Here is a 13665-nt window from a genome sequence, read left to right as displayed (position 1 = left end):
CTAGTTTGGCTTTTTGTTCAGCAAGGTCATTTTATTTTATTCAGACCATTTGTGGATTCTGAGATTCTCTTTTTTTAGATAAGCTTTACCAATTTGTCGACACCAGAACACTACTCAGCGCTAGGTATAGATATTAAGCCTCAAAGAATGAAAAATATTAATTATTAAAATTAAAATACAACTATGTGCTGAAATACTGAATCATAAAAAATACACCTAAGTACTGAAATACTGAGTCAGATTGTCTCATACGGCTATTGAGAAGCAACTTTCATAAGTTCTGCAAAATTTGCTTTCATAAGTTCTGCATAATTAGTCTTCCTTGTAAAAAGTTCCAATAGCCAGACAGTACCTTTTGTCTCACAAAATTGAGTGATTTTATTCTGCTTCTTTTTTTGTTGATGGAATCGTTTTCAATCCTGTTGATAGCTTCCAAGCGGATCCTTTTTCCTTTTTGCTCCCTCTCTGCTGCTCCTTTAAATCCCCTCTTTCTCAAGGGATTGTGGGATCCAGGATCCAAAGTAGATAGACAGAAAAAACAAAAGCGCAAAAGAGAGAGGATTCAAGTGCAATTATAACACAAATTAGCGCAGATAAGTGATAAATCTACTCACCAGATGTATGATAAAAAAATGCCTTTATTTATTCACAAGGATAAAACACTTTGTTTCCGTGCACAGCACTCACAGACCACAGGTGACTGGTAACTGGAAGTTTGAAATGGCAAGTGTAAACTTGCGGCAGGGTTTTCCGGACAGCCCGCCCTCAGTATTACAGTCCTGTTTTTTGGTGCTCCTGACGGATGTGAACCCCAACGCGTTTCCCCCGGTGTTCGCCGGGCTTTATCAAGGGGATATTCTCCCGATAGTTTGGTATCAGGTTGTAGCATACAATGGCTCCTTAAGTACCCGTATGTGGTAAAGACACTCCCCCCTAAAAAGGGGCTTGTCTATCAGCTGGTTCATGATTGGCTTGTGTGGACCAATAGGAATACAATGCATATGCTAACAATTCATTCATAATTCATTCATTAAAACTTTATAGAGGGCGTTAACTATAGTAAATCAATATTTTGTCAATATACACACATTTTCTATTTAGTTAATTGGGCTGCTGTAGGAGGCGTGCTGTTTACAAAATTCTACAGATAACAACCTGATTTTTTGTATTCGTGGTGTGTAGTTGACTCTATTACTTCCATAACCCGGCTGAGTGATACAGCTATTTGTGGGGGTGCACACTATGTAGACATGTGTATTGATACTTAATAGCGTAGACGTAAGGATGTGAGTTTATAGTGTTGCAAAATTTTGTACACTTTACATTGTATGTATTACGATCTGGGGACCTCTTCGAGGTAATTTGACGAACATTAAAATTACATTAAAATTACATATTTAGTTAAAATAGTAGTTCATGACAACCAGGTTCGGTTATATTGACACAGGGAAATTAATGCATATTTAGATTTGTACAGATAAATATTTGAAAGATAGAATTTGATTTAAAATTTATAAAAGCGAAATACAGTCACACTGGTACATAAAAATTCTTAAGGCTTGTTTCTGTTCACATATAGGCAGCCACATCGATGTCTATATTGAGACCTTGAGGATGTAATGTCATTAATTTATATATCCAATATGTCTCTAGTTTCCTCAGTTCCAATAATCTATTGTGCTTGTTTGGTGGGATCCACCCAATCACCTGGATTTTTAAAGAGGCAGGATCACTATTGTGATATTCAAAAAAATGTTTTGCAACATTATGTTTGATCAACTTTTCCTTTATGTTATAAATATGTTCACAGGCTCTGCGTCTCACTTGACGTTTTGTGCGACCTACATACATTAGGCCACACCCACAATTTAGCAAATAGACTACGTATGTTGATTCACAATTACTTTTGAAATCAATTTCATAGTGATTAGTTTTACTTGAGTTGCTAAAGAATTTTGATCTCTCTACATGGGGACACATCGTGCATCTAGACTTGGAGCATCGTAGTGTCCCCTTCCAGGTACTCAGCCAAGTTTCTTGTACTTTGTTCTTGTTATCTGGCTTACTACGCATCTTGCTTGGTGCTAAATAGTTTTTAAGACTCATGCCCTTTCTATATGATATGTTGGCTTTTTCTTGAAGATGTGGTCCTAAGAGAGGATCTGCTTTTAAGATTGACCAATGTTTATTTATAATGCTTTTAATTGCCCCTGCACCTTCACTGAATGTGGTTGTGAATCTTATGCATTCATTGCTATTGATCCTATCTGGTGCATCTTTTTGTTTTAAAGAAATTAGATCTTGTCTATCCTTGGTGCCAGCCTTTTGTCTAGCTAGTTTGATATTGTTTGCATCATATCCTTTAGCTAAAAATTTACTCTCTAAAATGTCAGCTTCTTCCTCATAATTTTTAGAGTGTGTACAGTTCCTTCTTATCCTTAAAAACTGGCTATAAGGTACGTTATTTATCCAGCATTTTTTATGTGCGCTAGTCGCTTCGATGTAACCATTCCTTTCCGTGGGTTTTCTATAGTTCTTAACACAGATACTTTTCTCATTATTAGAATTGTCACTAGTGAAAAGTACTAAATCTAAAAATTCTATCGATGTTTGTGAAGTTTGTTTGGTAAATTTTAAGTTGTATGAATTTGCATTCATATGGGAGACAAAATTGTCTAATTTTGAGATATCACCCTGCCATAGAATGATAATATCATCTATGTACCGGCCATATCTCAAAATGTTCTCTATAAAGGGGTTGTTATTCCATATATACTCGTGTTCATATGCATTAACATACAGATTGGCATAGGATGGGGCAAACGTAGTCCCCATCGCTGTGCCGTGAATCTGCAGATAATATTTACTTTCAAATAAAAAATAATTATGGCTCAGGACAAAGTTGATACTATCTAGTAGAAATTTGACATGACTATCTGGTATATTCCAATTCTCGAATTCTTTTTTAATGGCTTGTACTCCTTTTTGGTGGGGGATCGATGTATATAATGCGGACACATCGCATGTTATCCAGCTCATATTATTCTCCCATATTGTGCCTTCAAACATACGTATTACTGCCTGAGTATCTTTTATGTATGCTCTTGTATTTTTAACCATTGGTTGAAGATAATAGTCAATGTATTTTGAGAGGTTATCACACAAGGACCCGATACCTGACACAATGGGCCTGCCAGGGGGACATATCGGGTCCTTGTGGATTTTGGGTAAGTGGTAAAATACGGCAGTATTGGGTTGTGTAGTGAATAAAAATTTATATTCGTCATTATTGATAATTGTATCATTTTTGGCTGTTTTGAGTAGTAGGCCTAAATCTTTAATATATTGTTCCGTTGGATCATTAATAACTATGTATGTATTTTTATCTTCCAGTAAATTAAATGCTTCTTTTAAGTAGTCCACCCTATTTTGGACCACAATTCCGCCACCCTTATCTGCTGAACGTATGATAATGTTTGGATCTTGTGATAGTTTTTTAAGTGATTTCCTTTCTAAGATAGTTAAATTATCATTGTATTTAGTAACAAAAGTGTCTTCTTTTTCAAAAACTTTTTCTATATCCTTCAGGACACATTTAGAAAACATGGAGATCTGGTCGCCCTGAAATCCTACCAGATTGAAAGTAGATCGGGCCTTAAATTTTGAATGATTAATTTCAGCTTCAGAATCATGTACTGATAAATTTAAGAGTTCCTCCTCATTAATCTCTATGTTAGCTGCTGTATTTGTTACTATTTGGTCTCTACTTTCACACTCCAAAGTTTTTAAAGTTTGGAGTGTTTTGAGATCTACATATTCTAGATGTCTATTTTCCTCTTTATTTCTATTTATAGGATTTTTTAGGAAATACCGTTTCAAAGTCAATTTCCTAGTGAACTTGTGAACATCGATAAACATTTGTAGTTTATTAGGTTTCGTTTTAGGTGCAAACTTTAACCCCTTATTTAAAAGACGAATATCATTTTCATCTAGATTAATGTCAGATAAATTGAATATCTCCTTTTTTGCTACTTCTAATCCCTCCGCCTTCTTCCTTGCTGCCTGTATTCGTGTTCCCGCTCTGTTTCCTCGTCTAGTTCTAAACTCCTCTTTCTTGGTCGTTGGCTGCCTATGTTCTCTAGATGTGTTCTCAAATGTTGTTCTTTTGTCAACTCTCGCATATCTAAAAAATGGGTTCTATTTTCTTTAGGTTTAGCTCCTCTCATTTCCCATTCCTCACTATCATAGAACTGACCCTTGTCCCTTAGAGCATCATATCTATTGTGTAAGGGAATATTCTCCTGTGTGTGCTCATGTGGATTCTTTTGTCTCCATTGTGGCGAATTGTTATAATGTGAGGATGGTGTATATTTATTATCCTGATGGCTTTTGTTTTTATTGTGAAAGTATTGTTGTTTGTTCTGATATGTACTGTCCCTTCTGGGCCCTCCTTCATATGTATTCTTATATGTTGGTTCCCTAGTGGATGGTGGTTGAACTTCCTTTCTTAGTTCAGTCAATTTTGCATTCTGTACTTGTGGACCTTCTGGGTTGGATTGTCTATTGTTATTATTTCGATAGTTTTGATAATTTCCATTAGTGGAGATGTTTTTGATTTTTCTTTGATAGGTATATATTTTATTCTCTTTATAATCAGTCATATCTCTCACTAATTTCTGTTGTTTCTTAAGTATTAGCTCCTTATCCAGAGTCCCAATTCTTGTTTGAATGTTTCTATTTCTAGTGACCCATTTTTCCTCTGCTTTAAAGGGCTGTATTTTAGTTATTGTTTCATCTAATTCAACCTTTGTTTTTTCCAGTCTATTTTCCCTGTATTTTATGAGTATTTTAATCATTTTTAATGAACAATCATGTAGTGCAGTATCCCACTCTGTGGAGTACTCTACATCTTCTAGGTCAAATGCTGGTTTTTTAAAAAGTCTTAAACCCCTAGGTACCACATTGTGTAATATGTAATTTTCTAGTAGGATTAGATCCTGCCAGTCTTTTGAATCTCTTTCTAATAGTTTTTCCAGATTCTTAAACAAAGATTCAGGATCATCACTACTTGCCAGATTTAAACTTTCATTATTATCTAAAAGATTTTGTTCTCTCAATCTTTTTTCTCTATTTGTTGAGTTACCAAAAATTTCAGACATACTTTCAAACCCTCTCACACACTCTATAACACACTCTATAAATGTTGTTATTGTTGGGCTGTAAAATACCTTCTGCTGCTGATTAGCAAGCGACAGCTTTATGAATATTTTCAAAGGTTCTTGGTGCCCTTCTTTCTGTAATAAGACAGTAGGGTATTGTGGTGTTTCATAATTTGGATGGTATCTTGGTATTAGCTTAATCTTTTCTTTTCTTAGAATCTCTCATGAATCAACTAGTTTTGTTTCTTCAAGACATGGTTAGTGGATTTATTTTACCTAAGAGTTTCGTGATTCCTCAGACAAGGGTCACCTCTTTTTGGGTTCCTAGATGTATTCTGTGTTCATGACTTTGTCTTTATCGGACAAAAGTCAATTGTAATTGGTGTTAGCCTGTCTTAGCCAGTCTAGAACAGTGCTTTCCAAACTCTGTGTCATGACACGTTAGTATGTCGGTGGCAGTGTGTAGGTGTGCCCCTGCCTCAGCACTAATTTCTTTTAATTTTACATTTAAAAAAATAAATATTTTGGTTTCCGACTTTCCTGCCTGCCTGCTATGCATATCACATGGTTGACACGTGATTGATACCTAGTGGATCACAGATCATCTTAACCTATTGGCGCAGCTCAGTGGGTACTGAAACTATTCCCATTGGCGGCACATTGGCTCCTGGCTGCACGTGTAGTCTCCTTAATCGGCTTGTGACTGCACGTGTAGTCTCCTCAATCGGCTTGTGACTGCACGTGTAGTCTCCTCAATCGGCTTGTGACTGCACGTGTAGTCTCCTCAATCGGCTTGTGACTGCACGTGTAGTCTCCTCAATCGGCTTGTGACTGCACGTGTAGTCAGTGAGTGGGACAGCACGGTGTTTGCAGCGCGGGTAGTAGTCAGTGAGTGGGACAGCACGGTGTTTGCAGCGCGGGTAGTAGTCAGTGAGTGGGACAGCACAGTGTTTGCAGCGCGGGTAGTAGTCAGTGAGTGGGACAGCACAGTGTTTGCAGCGCGGGTAGTAGTCAGTGAGTGGGACAGCACAGTGTTTGCAGCGCGGGTAGTAGTCAGTGAGTGGGACAGCACGGTGTTTGCAGCGCGGGTAGTAGTCAGTGAGTGGGACAGCACAGTGTTTGCAGCGCGGGTAGTAGTCAGTGAGTGGGACAGCACGGTGTTTGCAGCGCGGGTAGTAGTCAGTGAGTGGGACAGCACGGTGTTTGCAGCGCGGGTAGTAGTCAGTGAGTGGGACAGCACAGTGTTTGCAGCGCGGGTAGTAGTCAGTGAGTGGGACAGCACAGTGTTTGCAGCGCGGGTAGTAGTCAGTGAGTGGGACAGCACAGTGTTTGCAGCGCGGGTAGTAGTCAGTGAGTGGGACAGCACGGTGTTTGCAGCGCGGGTAGTAGTCAGTGAGTGGGACAGCACGGTGTTTTCAGCGCGGGTAGTAGTCAGTGAGTGGGACAGCACGGTGTTTGCAGCGCAGGTAGCAGTCAGTGAGTGGGACAGCACGGTGTTTGCAGCGCGGGTAGTAAGTGAGTGGGACAGCAGTGTGTTTGCAGCGCAGGTAGTAGTCAGTGAGTGGGACAGCAGTGTGTTTGCAGCGCGGGTAGTAGTCAGTGAGTGGGACAGCAGTGTGTTTGCAGCGCAGGTAGTAGTCAGTGAGTGGGACAGCACGGTGTTTGCAGCGCGGGTAGTAGTCAGTGAGTGGGACAGCACGGTGTTTGCAGCGCAGGTAGTAGTCAGTGAGTGGGACAGCACGGTGTTTGCAGCGCGGGTAGTAGTCAGTGAGTGGGACAGCACGGTGTTTGCAGCGCGGGTAGTAGTCAGTGAGTGGGACAGCAGTGTGTTTGCAGCGCAGGTAGTAGTCAGTGAGTGGGACAGCACGGTGTTTGCAGCGCGGGTAGTAGTCAGTGAGTGGGACAGCAGTGTGTTTGCAGCGCAGGTAGTAGTCAGTGAGTGGGACAGCAGTGTGTTTGCAGCGCAGGTAGTAGTCAGTGAGTGGGACAGCAGTGTGTTTGCAGCGCAGGTAGTAGTCATTGAGTGGGACAGCAGTGTGTTTGCAGCGCAGGTAGTAGTCAGTGAGTGGGACAGCAGTGTGTTTGCAGCGCAGGTAGTAGTCAGTTGGACGTGCAGAGCTCTGAGAGCAGCAGCTTAATCGCTGAGCTGAAGTCAGTGGGGTTTTTTTGCAGCTAGCTCCCAGTAGTGCATTGCTGCTCCTGCTCTTGATATATGGATAGGAAGTGGAAGCTTAAAAAATGCTTGATGATGAAATGCGAGTGTCTTTATCTAATATTCCACCAAATATTCAGAAACCGTGTATATCCGATCAACCTCATACATCCCATTAAATAGTAAGTAGCTATTGGTGTTATTAATTCTTGCACATACTTATTGTTACTTGTAAATACATTTTGTTATTATATCATTTGTGTGTCCGTATCTCTTAGTTTAACCTCCTGTTTGTTTGTACAACTGAATTACTGTGTCGCGATGTCACCAACATGAACAGTTTGGAAAGCTCTGGTCTAGAACATTCTTTTCAGTGTCTATGTGCATGGAAGTTTTAGGTCTCATAACTGCAGCATTGGGCGTGGTTCCCTTTGCTTATTTTTATTTTCAGATCTCTTCTTGCTTTGCATACTGAATAAATGATACAGGGATTATTTTTAGATTTCACAGTTTTAAACCTTAACACTCTACTCTCTCTGTTTTGGTGATTAGTCTATCATCGTTTTATTCAGGGGGCCTCCTTTTGTTTGTCCTTCCTGGTCTGTATTCTTAATGGATGCAAGTCTTACAGGTTGGGGAGCTGTCTGAGGGTCTTTTTGTCAGCACAAGGGGTTTGGAAACTTCAAGAGACGAGGTTTCCAATCAATATTTTAGAACTCTGTGCTATTTTTTAGAGTTCTTTCAGGCTTGGCTCCTTTAAGGATTGAACTTTTTCATTTTTTGCTTTCAGACAATATCACAACTGTGGCATATGTCAATCAACAAATAGGAACTCCTAGTTCTTAGATGGAATTCATCTCCTATCTATTTTCTACAATTTTTTTATCTCGGGTTTAGACATTTGGGAGGTGGATTATCTCAGCCGTCAGTCTTTACATCCAGGAGAGTGGTATCTCTATACAGATGTGTTCTCAATTTCCCAGGTACATTTTCAGGTCCAGGCATCAGGGGGTGACAGGGGTGACCACTAGAGGGTACTACAGCAGAGTGCTAATTGAGCATGGGAGATGTTAGTACAAGGAATAAAGTATTAGCATTTGAGAGGATTTCTGAGTGTGCACTTGTTACAGAAGCATTAGTTATTTTGTTGTGAAGAGCTTATTTCCCAGCAGCAATGCCTGAACCAGCCAAGCCAGCGCCTAAGAAGGGCTCCAAGAAAACCGTAACAAGTATCATTTCATAAAGAGTTAACTTTTTTTTCAGCTTTTAGAAACTATTGTCTAATCACCTCTGGAGCCAGACTGCTAATTGATAAGATGAACTTGTAAACTTGTTATCTTAAGTACTGTAATCCTATTGTGGCCTGTCAAAGGACAGTGCTCTCTATCTAAATGTGTGATGGGGGATTTTGTGCTTCCCCCCCTCTCCCCCTGGGAGTGCCCTGTGTGCATGTAACCTTAATAAAAAGCAGGCTGGGCATCCCAGTCCTGAGTTCTTGTTTGACCCTCAATCGCAGCGTTGACTCGTTTTTGTGGGCAGAAGGGTATCCTAGCTGTACTGCAGCTAAGGGAGATTATTCTATATTTGCGAGACTCATATAGAATACTATGGAAAGCAGCTTCTCCCCTCTTTAGCAATAGGGATCCAGGCTACTAAGCGGTCCATCTCTCAGCGAGACTAAGGGTAACCGTAACAGCACTAAACCACTATGCGCAGTGTGAGACAGACTTGGCACTTTGTTTGTACAGTGTGCGCCTGAGTCAGACAGCATTGCAGAGGAGGTAGGACTTACTTAGCAAATGTTATTTATTTCTTTGTGCAATTTCGGATTGTAACTTCAGTGTGGTAGTAGTTGTATGGTGGGGCCAGGGGTCCATAAAAACACATTTTTTTAGCAGCAGTGTATTTATGATTATTTCACAATGCTGTAGAATTTCTATATTTAAAACCATGCAGAAATGTTTCCTCCTCAATACACAAATGGTAGGTGCCCTTTTGGCAGATATGCATTTTTTTATTTTTTTTATATATACACTGCTCCAAAAAATAAATGGAACACTAAAATAACACTTCCTAGATCTGAATGAATTAAATATTCTAATGAAATACTTTGTTCTTTACATAGTTGAATGTGCAGACAACAAAATCTCACAAAAATTAAAAACTGGAAATCAAATGTTTCAACCCATGGAGTTCTGGATTTTGAGTCACACTCAAAATTAATGTGGAAAAACACTACAGGCTGATCCAACTTTGATGTAATGTCCTTAAAGCAAGTCAAAATGAGGCTCAGTAGTGTGTGTGGCCTCCACGTGCCTGTATGACCTCCCTAATATACAGGGGTATGGGCAGTAAGCGTATATACAGGGGTATGGGCAGTAAGTGTATATACAGGGGTATGGGCAGTAAGTTTATATACAGGGGTATGGGCAATAAGTGTATATACAGGGGTATGGGCAGTAAGCGTATATACAGGGGTATGGGCAGTAAGTTTATATACAGGGGTATGGGCAGTAAGTGTATATACAGGGGTATGGGCAGTAAGTGTATATACAGGGGTATGGGCAGTAAGTGTATATACAGGGGTATGGGCAGTAAGTGTATATACAGGGGTATGGGCAGTAAATGTATATACAGGGGTATGGGCAGTAAGTGTATATACAGGGGTATGGGCAGTAAGTGTATATACAGGGGTATGGGCAGTAAGTGTATATACAGGGGTATGGGCAGTAAGTGTATATACAGGGGTATGGGCAGTAAGTGCATATACAGGGGTATGGGCAGTAAGCGCATATACAGGGGTATGGGCAGTAAGTGTATATACAGGGGTATGGGCAGTAAGTGTATATACAGGGGTATGGGCAGTAAGTGTATATACAGGGGTATGGGCAGTAAGTGTATATACAGGGGTATGGGCAGTAAGTGTATATACAGGGGTATGGGCAGTAAGTGTATATACAGGGGTATGGGCAGTAGGTGTATATACAGGGGTATGGGCAGTAAGTGTATATACAGGGGTATGGGCAGTAAGTGTATATACAGGGGTATGGGCAGTAGGTGTATATACAGGGGTATGGGCAGTAGGTGTATATACAGGGGTATGGGCAGTAGGTGTATATACAGGGGTATGGGCAGTAGGTGTATATACAGGGGTATGGGCAGTAAGTGTATATACAGGGGTATGGGCAGTAGGTGTATATACAGGGGTATGGGCAGTAGGTGTATATACAGGGGTATGAGCAGTAAGTGTATATACAGGGGTATGAGCAGTAAGTGTATATACAGGGGTATGGGCAGTAGGTGTATATACAGGGGTATGGGCAGTAGGTGTATATACAGGGGTATGGGCAGTAGGTGTATATTCAGGGGTATGAGCAGTAAGTGTATATACAGGGGTATGGGCAGTAAGTGTATATACAGGGGTATGGGCAGTAAGTGTATATACAGGGGTATGGGCAGTAAGTGTATATACAGAGGTATGGGCAGTAAGTGTATATACAGGGGTATGGGCAGTAAGTGTATATACAGGGGTATGGGCAGTAAGTGTATATACAGGGGTATGGGCAGTAAGTGTATATACAGGGGTATGGGCAGTAAGTGTATATACAGGGGTATGGGCAGTAAGTGTATATACAGGGGTATGGGCAGTAAGTGTATATACAGGGGTATGGGCAGTAAGCGCATATACAGGGGTATGGGCAGTAAGTGTATATACAGGGGTATGGGCAGTAAGTGTATATACAGGGGTATGGGCAGTAAGTGTATATACAGGGGTATGGGCAGTAAGTGTATATACAGGGGTATGGGCAGTAAGTGTATATACAGGGGTATGGGCAGTAAGTGTATATACAGGGGTATGGGCAGTAAGTGTATATACAGGGGTATGGGCAGTAGGTGTATATACAGGGGTATGGGCAGTAGGTGTATATACAGGGGTATGGGCAGTAGGTGTATATACAGGGGTATGGGCAGTAAGTGTATATACAGGGGTATGGGCAGTAAGTGTATATACAGGTGTGTGGGCAGTAGGTGTATATACAGAGGTATGGGCAGTAAGTGTATATACAGGGGTATGGGCAGTAGGTGTATATACAGGGGTATGGGCAGTAGGTGTATATACAGGTGTATGGGCAGTAAGTGTATATACAGGTGTATGGGCAGTAAGTGTATATACAGGTGTATGGGCAGTAGGTGTATATACAGGTGTATGGGCAGTAGGTGTATATACAGAGGTATGGGCAGTAGGTGTATATACAGAGGTATGGGCAGTAAGTGTATATACAGAGGTATGGGCAGTAAGTGTATATACAGAGGTATGGGCAGTAGGTGTATATACAGGGGTATGGGCAGTAAGTGTATATACAGGGGTATGGGCAGTAGGTGTATATACAGGGGTATGGGCAGTAAGTGTATATACAGAGGTATGAGCAGTAACTGTATATACAGGGGTATAGGCAGTAGGTGTATATACAGGTATATGAGCAGTAAGTGTATATACAGGGGTATGGGCAGTAGGTGTATATACAGGGGTATGGGCAGTAGGTGTATATACAGGGGTATGGGCAGTAGGTGTATATACAGGGGTATGGGCAGTAGGTGTATATACAGGGGTATGAGCAGTAGGTGTATATACAGGGGTATGAGCAGTAAGTGTATATACAGGGGTATGAGCAGTAAGTGTATATACAGGGGTATGGGCAGTAGGTGTATATACAGGGGTATGAGCAGTAAGTGTATATACAGGGGTATGAGCAGTAAGTGTATATACAGGGGTATGGGCAGTAGGTGTATATACAGGGGTATGGGCAGTAGGTGTATATACAGGGGTATGGGCAGTAAGTGTATACACAGGGGTATGGGCAGTAGGTGTATATACAGGTGTATGGGCACTAGGTGTATATACAGGTGTATGGGCACTAGGTGTATATACAGGGGTATGAGCAGTAAGTGTATATACAGGGGTATGGGCAGTAGGTGTATATACAGGGGTATGGGCAGTAGGTGTATATACAGGGGTATGGGCAGTAGGTGTATATTCAGAGGTATGAGCAGTAAGTGTATATACAGGGGAATGGGCAGTAGGTGTATATACAGGGGTATGGGCAGTAGGTGTATATACAGGGGTATGGGCAGTAGGTGTATATACAGGGGTATGGGCAGTAAGTGTATATACAGGGGTATGGGCAGTAAGTGTATATACAGGGGTATGGGCAGTAAGTGTATATACAGGGGTATGGGCAGTAAGTGTATATACAGGGGTATGGGCAGTAAGTGTATATACAGGGGTATGGGCAGTAGGTGTATATACAGGGGTATGGGCAGTAAGTGTATATACAGGGGTATGGGCAGTAGGTGTATATACAGGGGTATGGGCAGTAGGTGTATATACAGGGGTATGGGCAGTAAGTGTATATACAGGGGTATGGGCAGTAAGTGTATACACAGGGGTATGGGCAGTAGGTGTATACAGGGAGTGCAGAATTATTAGGCAAGTTGTATTTTTGAGGATTAATTTTATTATTGAACAACAACCATGTTCTCAATGAACCCAAAAAACTCATTAATATCAAAGCTGAATAGTTTTGGAAGTAGTTTTTAGTTTGTTTTTAGTTATAGCTATTTTAGGGGGATATCTGTGTGTGCAGGTGACTATTACTGTGCATAATTATTAGGCAACTTAACAAAAAAACATAATTTATGCTTACCTGATAAATTCCTTTCTTCTGTTGTGTGATCAGTCCACGGGTCATCATTACTTCTGGGATATAACTCCTCCCCAACAGGAAATGCAAGAGGATTCACCCAGCAGAGCTGCATATAGCTCCTCCCCTCTACGTCAGTCCCAGTCATTCGACCAAGAATCAACGAGAAAGGAGTAACCAAGGGTGAAGTGGTGACTGGAGTATAATTTAAAAGATATTTACCTGCCTTAAAACAGGGCGGGCCGTGGACTGATCACACAACAGAAGAAAGGAATTTATCAGGTAAGCATAAATTATGTTTTCTTCTGTTATGTGTGATCAGTCCACGGGTCATCATTACTTCTGGGATACCAATACCAAAGCAAAAGTACACGGATGACGGGAGGGATAGGCAGGCTCATTATACAGAAGGAACCACTGCCTGAAGAACCTTTCTCCCAAAAATAGCCTCCGAAGAAGCAAAAGTGTCAAATTTGTAAAATTTGGAAAAAGTATGAAGCGAAGACCAAGTTGCAGCCTTGCAAATCTGTTCAACAGAGGCCTCATTCTTAAAGGCCCAAGTGGAAGCCACAGCTCTAGTGGAGTGAGCTGTAATTCTTTCAGGAGGCTGCTGTCCAGCAGTCTCATAGGCTAAACGTATTATGCTACGAAG

The sequence above is a fragment of the Bombina bombina genome, chromosome 11, assembly GCF_027579735.1.
Source record: "Bombina bombina isolate aBomBom1 chromosome 11, aBomBom1.pri, whole genome shotgun sequence".
NCBI classification, from domain to species: domain Eukaryota; kingdom Metazoa; phylum Chordata; class Amphibia; order Anura; family Bombinatoridae; genus Bombina; species Bombina bombina.
Note: the sequence above shows the minus strand (reverse complement) of the source record.